Below are 11,119 nucleotides of genomic sequence, written 5' to 3'. Positions count from 1 at the left end.
AATGATTGATACCATGATTTGGGCATGTGACATAAACCTGACTAATAAGCCAGGAGGCTAAGTAAGCTGGAAATACTCTTGGAAAGTTTTTCTTCCAGTTAGAAAGAGGACACAGACAGACACTGTTGCCACCCCAAGGATGGCACTGTCCTTGTAGACTATGGACCAGAATTTCCCTGGGTGACTGCAGAGAGACTACACTGCATATATCACTTCTTCTACAACTTTCTATCCATGTCTTACTGGAAGTCCTACAGAAGAAGTCTGGCCAGTATTTTATCATCCAAGGATATGGCATCATCTGGACAATACAATTTTAAAAATTTGCTGTAATTAGTTATTTGTCATGTTATTACTTGCCATATATGAGATTGCTGTGTTACTTGTATTTCTGTGTAGGTAATAGAAAAACAGTGAATTTTAAAAAAGCAAAAGCTTTTGTTATCTCACATAATATGATATTCAAAGATAGGATGGTTCCAGGTCAGGGCTGAAAACTTAAGAAGAACGATGATAAGGGTGTTATCTTTCTCTTTTTCTGATCTGCCATCCTCAGACAGGGTTCCTTCTTGCCCCATGGCCTCAAGGTTGCTGCTAAAGTTCCAGGCATCACACAGAGGCCATAACACTCAGGGTCAGAGAAGAGAAGAGAATACAAATGTCTTATGTTCTTTTTCTCAATGGAAGAAAAGCTTTCTCAGAGTCCACTCCCAGCTGACTTAGCTCCAGGACCCATTGGCCAGATTTATGTACATGCTTAAGTTATCACATTAATCACTTTAACAAAAGAAATGGAATTTCCGTGACTGGCTTAGGCCAGTGATTCTCAACCAACTAGGTCAGTTAACAATCATTTGCTATACAATGCTCCAGGGTACTGGAGGTACCACAGTGAACACAAACAGACATGACTCCTGCCCTCACTAGCATATGTAAAGATAGATGTCCCATTACCTGGCAAAGGGGAAGTAAAGCAAACCACCGCATTCATTCATTCCAATATTTATTGAGATCTTACTTGTACTGGATATGGCCTGAGTTCTCAGGGTACATCAATGAACAAAAAGACTCCTGCCCTGGTGCAGTTTACATTCTAGTGGGAGAAGGCAGATAATATGTAATAAGCATAGTAAGTAAATTATGTAGTATTTACATGAAAGGCAGTAAGTGAAATGAAGAAGAAAAAGCAGAGTGGGGAGAGGGGGATTGGAAGGTCTGGGGTGGGTGTGTTTGGGACTGACAGTGGGTGTCAGTTTTAAGTTGGATAGTCACGGAAGACCTTGCCAAGAAGACAACAGAATAAAGACAGGAAGAACGTGAGGGAGTGAACCATGGGAATATTTGGAGGGAGAGCTTTCTGGGTAGAGGGAACAGGCAGGGCAAAGACCCAGAGACTGGAGCATGCTGGGGTGACTGAGGAACCGCAAGAAGGCCATACTGAGCAAGGGGGTAGAGGCAAGGGAATGAGGTTAGAAAGGAGATGGTCAGGGGTATGGGCCGTGTAAGGCCCTGGCTATTGGGAATACGTATGTGTTTATGTGTATGACTTTTTTCCTTAGTCATTAATTATTTGGTTTCATGTCAATTACCTAACCCTCTATCTGTAGTTTCTACATCCTTCAGTGATTGGGGAAGAACCTTGGCTTTCTCATCTTAAGTCTTCCCTGCTTCTGTATTATTTCTGGGTAGGAAAAATGTGTCTAAGGAGGAACATGCAGTTGACATATGTGTGCCAAGGTAAGCCTGAGCTGTTGGACAATGGTTCTTCGATAAACGAAGACTCCCAGACCCAGAGAAAAGACCCCTGGACCCAGAGGCCACAGTGTTCTGGGTGCAAATCCCAGCCCGGGCTGCTTTACCCACTATGTGGCCTGGTGGCGTCCCCAGGCTGCAGCTTCCACTCTGTAACATGGATAAGGGGCTTTCCTGGCCCTAGTTCTCTTTATCCCTGTACAATCTCTCATGTCTGAGAAGTCAGAACCCAGCAAACTGCAGTCAGTGGTCTTTGGCACCTTCAATTTTTCTCTTTAAGCTGCTCTGAGGTGCAAAGGAAACCAGTCATTAAAGAGAATTATGTCCCAGGCAGTCTGAGCATGTGCTAATTTACTAGTTAGAAGCTGGAAAACAATTCCAGCCAGATGGAGGTGCCCTGCCCCTGTTATCAGCCACCAAACTGTTGACATTTTATTTCTCAGAGGGAGACTGTGCTGTAAGATACCAGAAGGAGAATAAGGGTTCTTTGCTACCCTGCCTCAAACTCTTAAATATTTTCAAATGCTTAAAACAGACTCACAAACAAAAACCCTCCCAGATAGGCACTCTTAATATATCTGTGAAATTATGTTCCAAAGGGGAGATGTGCTTACAATTTGCAAGATTAGAACATCTCACATCAAGTAAAAGGTATAAATCTGAATCCCAAGCCCCAGTTCTCACTAATTTTTCGGTTTTAAAGGAAAAGCATCTTTGATATCTTCTTAATGCAACAGCACCCTGCCAGCACCTGCTGGGGTGCTGAATTGTCAGGGTTCCAAACACCAGCTGCCAGAGACCCCCCTCATCCTGACACTTCTCATTTACTTCTCACGTAAATCCCATTGAATAGACTCAAGCAAATTTGATCAATCATAGATAACATGAGTACATACTTATAATATACCAGGCATTGTTCTAAGCATATTAATAATCATCACTGAAACTTACATAGCATTTGTCATGTGTCAGATGCTGCTTCAAGTGCTTGGTATATAAATACATGTACTGCATTCTATAGTAGCCTTATGAGGGTCCATGAACATCTACATTTTGCGTTTGAGGAAACTGAGGCTCAGAGAAGCTGAGTAAATTTCTTGACACCCTTCAGAGTGGTAGATTTGGGTTTCAAACCAAGACAGTCAGGCTCCAAGCTTCGAGGACAATATTGCTCATATGGTTTGGCTTTGTGTCCCCACACAAATCTCATGTCAAATTGTAATCCTCAATGTTGGAGAAGGGTGGGAGGTGATTGAATCATGGGGGAACTTCCCCTTGCTCTTCTTGTGATAGTGAGTTCTCACGAGATCTAGTTGTCTAAAAGTGTGTAGCACGTTCCCCTTTGCTCTCTCTCCTGCTCCACCGTGTGAAGATATGTCTGCTTCCCCTTCACCTTTCACTGTGATTGTAAGTTTCCTGAGGCCTCCCCAGCCATGTTTCCTGTGCAGCCTGAAGAACTGTAAGTCAGTTAAACCTCTTGTCTTCATAAATTACCCAGTTTCAGATAGTTTCTTATAGCAATGCGAGAACAGAGTAATACAATTACATAGGTTGAAGCCATCTCCCATGCAACTACAGCTTTTGCTTTGTGGCTGGGAAGAGGACTTACCTTTACCAAGTTCTTAACCGTTGTCAGGGACTATACTAGATATGGATATATACTGTGTTTTTATTTGAATCTCCGAAAAGCTGTATAAATAAAGCAAATATTTGCATGAGAAACCCAAAGTTCATAGCTTGGGTAACATTCCTGGAGCCCCACAGCCACTCAGGGGTAGGGCTGGAATTTGAACCAAGGTCTTGCGGAACCTAAAAGTTCACTAAATAGGGTTTCTTTCTAATAGAGTTGTTCTAATACTCCAGAGATCCTTTGAGGACATTTCTTATACGTGGTCTCAAGTGTTCATACAAATATTTATTGGGCACGGACTCCATGCCAAGCACTGAGATAAATGCTAGCAATTCAGTGTGGACCAAAACAGACACAGCCCCTGCCCTGTGGAGTCCAGCGCAAGGACTGTTGTTAAACATAGGGTGAATTATTTCATTTTAAATTGCCAAATGTGCTATTAAGAAAAACAAGAGGCTGGGCACGGTGGCTCAAGCCTGTAATCCCAGCACTTTGGGAGGCCTAGATGGGCGGATCACGAGGTCAGGAGATGGAGACCATCCTGGCTAACACAGTGAAACCCCCGTCTCAACTAAAAAATACAAAAAAACTAGCTGGGCAAGGTGGTGGGCGCCTGTAGTCCCAGCTACTCGGGAGGCTGAGGCAGGAGAATGGCGTAAACCCAGGAGGCGGAGCTTGCAGTGAGCTAAGATCCGGCCACTGCACTCCAGCGTGGGCAGCAGAGCGAGACTCCGTCTCAAAAAAAAAAAAAAAGAAAGAAAAACAAGAGGGAGGCTCTAATTTGGCTGGGGGAGTAGGGGCAGGAATACCTGCTTTAAACATGCAATATACGCTGAGCCTTGAAGGATGAGGCAGCATTTGCAGAGGAAGATTGAAGTAGAAGTGCATTCTAGGCAGAGATAGCAGCATGTGCAAAGGCCCTGAGGCAGAAACAAACTTGGTGCTTTGAGGAATGAAATAGTTAGTAGAGCTGTATTAGTACTGATAGGGCCTAGGTCACAGGATAATATTAGAGAGGTGTTGGCAGGGCAAGGTGGCTCATGCCTATAATCCCAGCACTTTGAGAGACTGAAGCAGGTGCATTGCTTGAACCTGAGAGTTTGAGACCAGCCTGGGCAACATAGTGAGATCCTTTCTTTACAAAAAATACACAAATTAGCTGGCCATGGTGATGTGCACCTGTAGTCCCAGCTACTGGGGAGGCTGAGGTGGGAAGATTGCTTGAGCCCAAGAGGTTTCAGTAAGCCATGATCATGCCACTGCACCTCAGCTGGTGACAGAGCAAGACCCCGTCTCAAACAAACAAACAAAACAAGAACCAAAAAACATTAGCAAGGTGAACTTCTTGGGGTTCAGCCAAGGACCACTAGCAGGCAATATGAGCTGCAGGCTCAGAACCAAGCCATGAAGGTGAGTGGGTTAGAGAGACTGACCTCAGAGAGACAACCCTTCCATACCCATACTAGCCCTTTCTTCACCCCTAATCCTCCCTGTCACCTTGATTCAGCCCCTGGAACTTTAAAGTCTCCCTGCCTTTCGGCTGACTTCATCTGACCCATGTCAGCTACCACGACCTTCTCTTTAAAGCTTTCAGGATAAAATTAAGATGTCTTCAGGTGAGCACATTACCCTTTTTGTGGTTTGGGGTCTGCCCACCTCTCTGACTCTCTCCATCTTCTCTATCCCACAGAATTGAAGTGCCACCATGAGATCCTGTAACCCCTTGCCTTGTACTGGTTGATGATTTGACAGATTATGTCAAAAATCCTTCCTCAGCTTAAGAAGCTTTTGGGCTGAGACTATGGGGGTTTTCTAGATACATAATCATGTTGTTGGCAAACAGGGATAGTTTTACTTCCTCTCTTCCTATTTGAATGCCATTTATTTCTTTCTCTTGCCTGATTGCCCTGGCCAGAACTTCCAGTACTACAATAGGAGTGGTAAGAGAGGGCATCCTTGTCTTATGCCAGTTTTCAAGGGGAATGCTTCCAGCTTTTGCCCATTCAATATGATGTTGGCTGTGGGTTTGTCATATATGGCTCTTATTATTTTGAGTTGTGTTCCTTTAATACCTAGTTTATTGAGAGAGTTTTTAACACCATGGAATACTATGCAGCCATAAAAACGTACAAGATCATGTCCTCTGCAGGGACATGGATGGAGCTGGAGGCCATTTTCCTTAGCAAACTAACGCAGGCACAGAAAACAAAATACTGCATGTTCTCGCTTATAAGTGGGAGCTAAATGATGAGAACACATGGACACGTAGAGAGGAACAACACCCTTTGGGGCCTGTGTAGATGGTGGAAGATGGGAAGAGGGAGAGGATCAGGAAAAATAACTAACAAGTATAAGACTTAATACCTGAGTAATGAAATAATCCATAATACAAACCCCCATGGCACACATTTACCTGTGTAACAAACCAGCCTCTGTACCCTTGAACTTAAAATAAATGTTTAAAAAAGGGCAGAAGCATACAGTGAGGTAAAAGGAATAAATTCAAGGTTTGGTAGCAGAATAGGATGACTATGCTTAGCCGAAAAGTATTGTACTTAGGTGATGAATGCCCTGAATACCCTGACTCGATCACTGCACATCATATACACGTAATGAATTTTCTCATGTACCCCATACACTTGCATCAATAAAAAATAAATAAAATGCAGTGCCTTTGAAGATAAAATTTAAAAATCTGTCCTTGCTCTAAAAACCCAAGAAAGAAATGCAAACTCTCTGTTTTGATAACAGACAAGACAGGGTTACATTTTTCTCCTTTTGAGCAAACCAGCGTTCTGTAATCCTGCTTGGCCATTGCTCAATGAAGAGTCCTATGTGAGGTGTATGTCCATTTCACATTCGTTAGATCCATTTGCCTCTAGTTAGGGAGACACATCCTTAAAATGGTGGCTTTAGGAAGCTTCCCGCAGAGTTTCTTTCGTGTGGCAATGTGTGTAGCAGGTATACTGAGCTTCTGTTTCCTTCCAGGAGAAGGAGAAGGGGCACTTACCCAGGAGTACCGAACACTCTCAGCCTGCTCTCTTGGTCTCCTTCATGTCTGGTAAGTAACTGACAGTTTCCTGATTGCTTTATAAAGGAGACTTTCCAAGGGAAGAAAGCAGCGTATATTAAACTGAGAACCCAGAAGGCAGGAGGGTGGCAAGAGACTTTGAAACGATCTCTGAGTTGTAAATGCAGGATCTTAAAGACACTGTGGAATTACATCATCTGAAGAGTAGCATGCTGACTGAATTATTGGTGAGTGCATGTGTATTCTCGCTGCTCAGGTGACCCTTGGCAGCCTACACTACCCAGCTAAAGGACACAGAAATTCCACTATGAGAAAAGAAGAAAAAGAACTCTTGAGTTTTGCTGCAAAACTTCCAGCATGCCTTTTGTCCCAGCAGCCAGACCTTCTGGCCTTCTGACCTAGCTCTCATTGGCTGTGAAGAGTTTTCAGTGGAAACTTTTGAACCCAGAGGGCATTTTCACACTGCCCCCCGCCCCAACCCCATGGCAGTGTACTCTTTGCCTCTCATCTGACTTCTCCTTACTGCTCACATCTGAACTCTGCCTCTTGACTTTTATCTCCTTTTGCTTCCCCATGGCCACTGGCTTAGTTCAGTGTTTAGCATCTTTCAACTAGATTACTGCTATGGCCCTCTGTCTGACCTTTTTCCTTTGTTCGGATTTTTTCTCTACATCATTAAAAATGAACTCCCCAAAGCACAAATCTGACCACCTCCCTGGAGTGTTCCCTGCTGCCTATAGATTACAATCCTAAGCTCTTAGCTGGAAGATTCCTTGTCTATCTCTCGAGGCTGGATTAGACTGCCAGGCTCCAGGTTCATGTCTCCAAGTACTGACTGTGCCTCTCCAGTGGGAAAATTCTGTGGCTGCCTCAAACTGAATGTGGCAAAAATCGATCATGGTCTATTTCATTCAAAACCTACTCTTCCTCATGCAGTCATGATTCTGGCATGGAGTTCTTCTTAGTCAATCAAGCCAGAAATTTGGGAGTCATTATCAGTACCTCCCTTGCCATCATCTCCTAGATGAAGTCCCTAAAAGGAAAAACTCTCAAACCCCTCAGTCCAGGTTGGGTCTCCCTAGCTCAGCAGGATTACTGAGACAGCCATCATGACCCATTGTTTTACCCATCACAGCCATCATGACCTCCCTAGATGACTGTATTAGTTTGCTAGGGCTGCCATAACAAAGTACCACAGACTGGGTGGGTTAAACAACAGAAATGTGTTTTCTCACAGTTCTGGAAGCCCGAGATAAAGTGTCGACCAGAGTTGTTTTTTTCCGAGGCCCCTCTCCTTGGCTTGTTGATGGCTGTCTTCTCCCTAGATTTCCATGTGGTCATTTTTCTGTGCATGTCTATGTCCTAATCTCTTCTTCTAAGAACACCAGTCATATTGTATTTAGGTCCACCCATATAACTACTTCACCATACTTAACCTCTTTAGTAACCCTATCTCCAAATACATTGACATTCTGAGGTAAATTAAAGATCAGGACTTCAACGTATGAATTCCAGGGAGGCACAATGCATCCCATAGCAATGACAAATCTGAGAATATCACTCTCTTTAGTAGCTCCTCGAAGCTGCGGGATAAAATCAGAATACTGTAGGTGAGTTTGCAAGACCCTTTGTGATTTGATGATCATGCACCCATCTTGGTGGGACTATTTCCTCTCGCCTTATCATTCTGAATTAAAGCTCTGCCATTGTAATGTGGGGTTTCATAACTCCTTGCCTTGACAAGCAGCTTTCCTCTAACAAAAGGTTCATTTGCTCTTTCTTTTTTAAACAGCTTATTGAGGTGTAATGGACACACAATACACTACATTGTTTCAAGTGCACAATATAAAAAGTTTTGACATGCATACATACTTTTGAATCCATCACCATAATCCAGGTAATGAACATAGGCATCAGTTCATAAAGTTTCCTCTTGCCCCTTTATAATTCTCCCCACCTTCCCTGTCTCCCATCCCTGAACAAATTGTGGGTTGCCTTTCTGTCATTACAGGTCAGTTTGCATTTTGTAGAATTTTATATCAATAGAGTCCTAAGGCATGTGCTCTTTTCTTTCTGGCTTCTTTCACTTTGCATGATTATTTTGAGATTTATCCATGTTGTTATGGGTATCAACAATTCATTCCTTTTATTGCTGTACAGCATTCCATTGGATGGATAATAGATACACAATGTGTTAATCCAGTCACTTGTTGATGGACATTTGGGTTATTTTCAGTCTGAGGCTATTATAAATAAAGCTGCTATAGAAATTCATGTAAAGTCTTTATATAGACATAGATCTTGTCAACTGAAGAATCACAAGGTTTATAACTTTGGAGAAGAGAACTTTATTTCTTTTGTTTGTTGTTTGTTTTTTTGAGATGCAGTTTCTCTCTGTCACCAGGCTGGAGTGCAGTGGCACGATCTCAGCTCACTGCAACCTCCACCTCCTGGGTTCAAGCAATTCTCCTGCCTCAGTCTCCTGTGTAGCTGGGATTACAGGCATGCACCACCACACCCAGCTAATTTTTGTATTTTTAGTAGAGACGGGTTTTCACCATGTTGGCCAGGATGATCTTGATCTCCTGACCTCATGGCTGTTTCATAGGCTGGGAAATGTAGCCTTTGATAGAAACCAAAAGCAGGCATGTTGAGGAAGGAAAGATGGGATAGGAATTTATGCTGAACAAGTTGGCTGGTTACACATATTCAAAAGGTCATAGGAGGAGCTATGAATATTTACAAAGGGGGGGTGCACATGCGTAGTAAGGAAATATGCGTGCTACATATGTCCCATTTTCACACTGGGGTGGAGACTTAACATTTAAATGCATTAAAATTAGGCTTTAAACATCAAAAGGTAAAATGGAGGACACAGAGTCATCCTGTAAACCAGCCAGAACGAGTCCGTGGTCTGTGGTGTCTTATCAGGAAGGAATGCTGCTCGGTGGTTGTGTCAAAACCACAAAAAGCGAGTAGAGTCCAGCAAGTCTTTTGAAAGAGCTGGTGTCTGCTTAGCCCTTGGGAAAGAAAGCCTAATGGTGGTTAGCAAGGGAGAAAGTGTAACAATGCATGTTCAACCTTCTATCCCATCACAACCAGGTATTCAGTTTTTAAGGTTTCTCAGGAGTCTCTTTGGCCAAGAGGGAGTCCATTCAGTTGGTTGGGGGGGCTTAGAATTTTATTTTTATTCCTCAAGCTTTATTTTTCTTAGGTAAATACCTAGAAGTAGAATGGTTGTGTTATATGGTACAGTATTACTTTTGAATAGATCCTGAATAATCAGACATTGAGTTGTAGAAAAAGATGATGCATGTGAACCTCTACGTATAGTTGTTGGATGTTTACATGTGTTTATCATGGAACTAAAACATTTATTCTCTTTTTCTTCATCCTTCCATCAACTGTCCTCTGTGCCCAACCAGTTTCTGCCCTGCTGATTTTCTGCCTTCAGAAACAAAGAAGAATCCAGCTTTTCTTCATGATGCAGGATGTTGTATGTACTTGGAGCCATCCTCAGTCACAGCTGCCCCTTCATGATTCCAAGGTAACTTTATAAGAGACTGCCTTTGCCTCCAAAGGTAGGGACAAGCTCATTGAATATTTATCCTGTGATGGAAGTCAGAAAAACAAATATGCATTAATATTATAACCATCAGCCAGGCGTGGTGGCTCACGCCTATAATCCTAGCACTTTGGGTGGCCGAGGCAGGTGGATTACGAGGTCAGGAGTTCGAGACCAGCCTGATCAACATAGTGAAACCCCGTGTCTACAAAAAATACAAAAATTAGCTGGGTGTGGTGGTGCATGCCTGTAGCCACAGCCACTCGGGAGGTTGAGGCAGGAGAATCGCTTGAACCCAGTAGGTGGAGGTTCCAGTGAGCCAAAATCACGCCACTGCACTCTAGCATGGGCAACAGAGGGAGATGCCATCTCAAAAAATATGTATATTTAAGCATCTCCATATTTCACCACCTTTTCCAGGCAGTTAATATTGATGCTTTAGAGACAGCTCTGGAGTCAGACTGCCTGGATTTGAATCCTGGTTTGTGCCATTCTCTAGATGGAAGCCTTTTCAAGATACTTAACCCCCTATGCCTCAGCTTCCTCATCTGTAAAAGGCAGACGGTGAAATCTCTGAGGATTCAGGGCAAAAGCACAGTGTCTAGCATACAGTAAATTCTTTGAAAATGGTATCCTTATTATTATCCAGTTTCCTCTCAAGCCAAGCCCTCTCATCACTATGGCAACCCATGTAAAAAAGAGATCACAGGTAAGCTCTCCTTTGATGCTCCAAAAGTTTGAAGCACCACCACTATCTTCAGCACTCAGCTTTGAAGACGTCTTGTTAAGCTCTGTTGTTTTGTATCAGTGGGCTACGTGCTCATCTGAAAAATGAATGGAAATAGCACAGGTATTTTTAAGCAATTAGTTGGAGCAATAGAAATGCCCAAAGGAGTGAAAGTAAAATAAAGATATGTCAATGCATGCCCATTCTCTGCCATTTTCCTTGAGATAATGTCAAATATCTAAGAATGTTGGTGAGTAGGGGGAAACGTTGCAGGAAAAATAAAATTTTTCCCTATACGAATCCTGTTTTAGTAATATTGAACCTTGATATGATTAATGCTATGCCCAGGTAATGCTGACTTATTAATATTCCTCAGCAATGGCACCTCTGGGAACCTCACCAAGTTCAATGGTA

The 11,119-nt window shown here is 42.9% G+C and overlaps 1 long non-coding RNA gene across 1 annotated transcript in view; it reads left to right on the top strand.

The window, feature by feature from the left end:
- The first annotated feature begins 6,317 nt into the window (after positions 1 to 6,317).
- The window catches only part of LOC135968780 (uncharacterized), a 33,587-nt gene continuing 28,785 nt past the window's right edge, over positions 6,318 to 11,119 (top strand). Inside the window, exons 1-2 of the long non-coding RNA XR_010583747.1 lie at positions 6,318 to 6,443; positions 9,839 to 9,960. This is a non-coding gene — a long non-coding RNA (uncharacterized lncRNA). The remainder of the gene's footprint in view (positions 6,444 to 9,838; positions 9,961 to 11,119) is intronic.

Source organism: Macaca fascicularis, chromosome 20, assembly GCF_037993035.2.
Source record: "Macaca fascicularis isolate 582-1 chromosome 20, T2T-MFA8v1.1".
In the NCBI taxonomy this organism is placed as follows: Eukaryota; Metazoa; Chordata; class Mammalia; order Primates; family Cercopithecidae; genus Macaca; species Macaca fascicularis.
The sequence above is the reverse complement of the archived record's forward strand: the minus strand, read 5'-3'. Positions and strand labels throughout refer to the sequence as shown.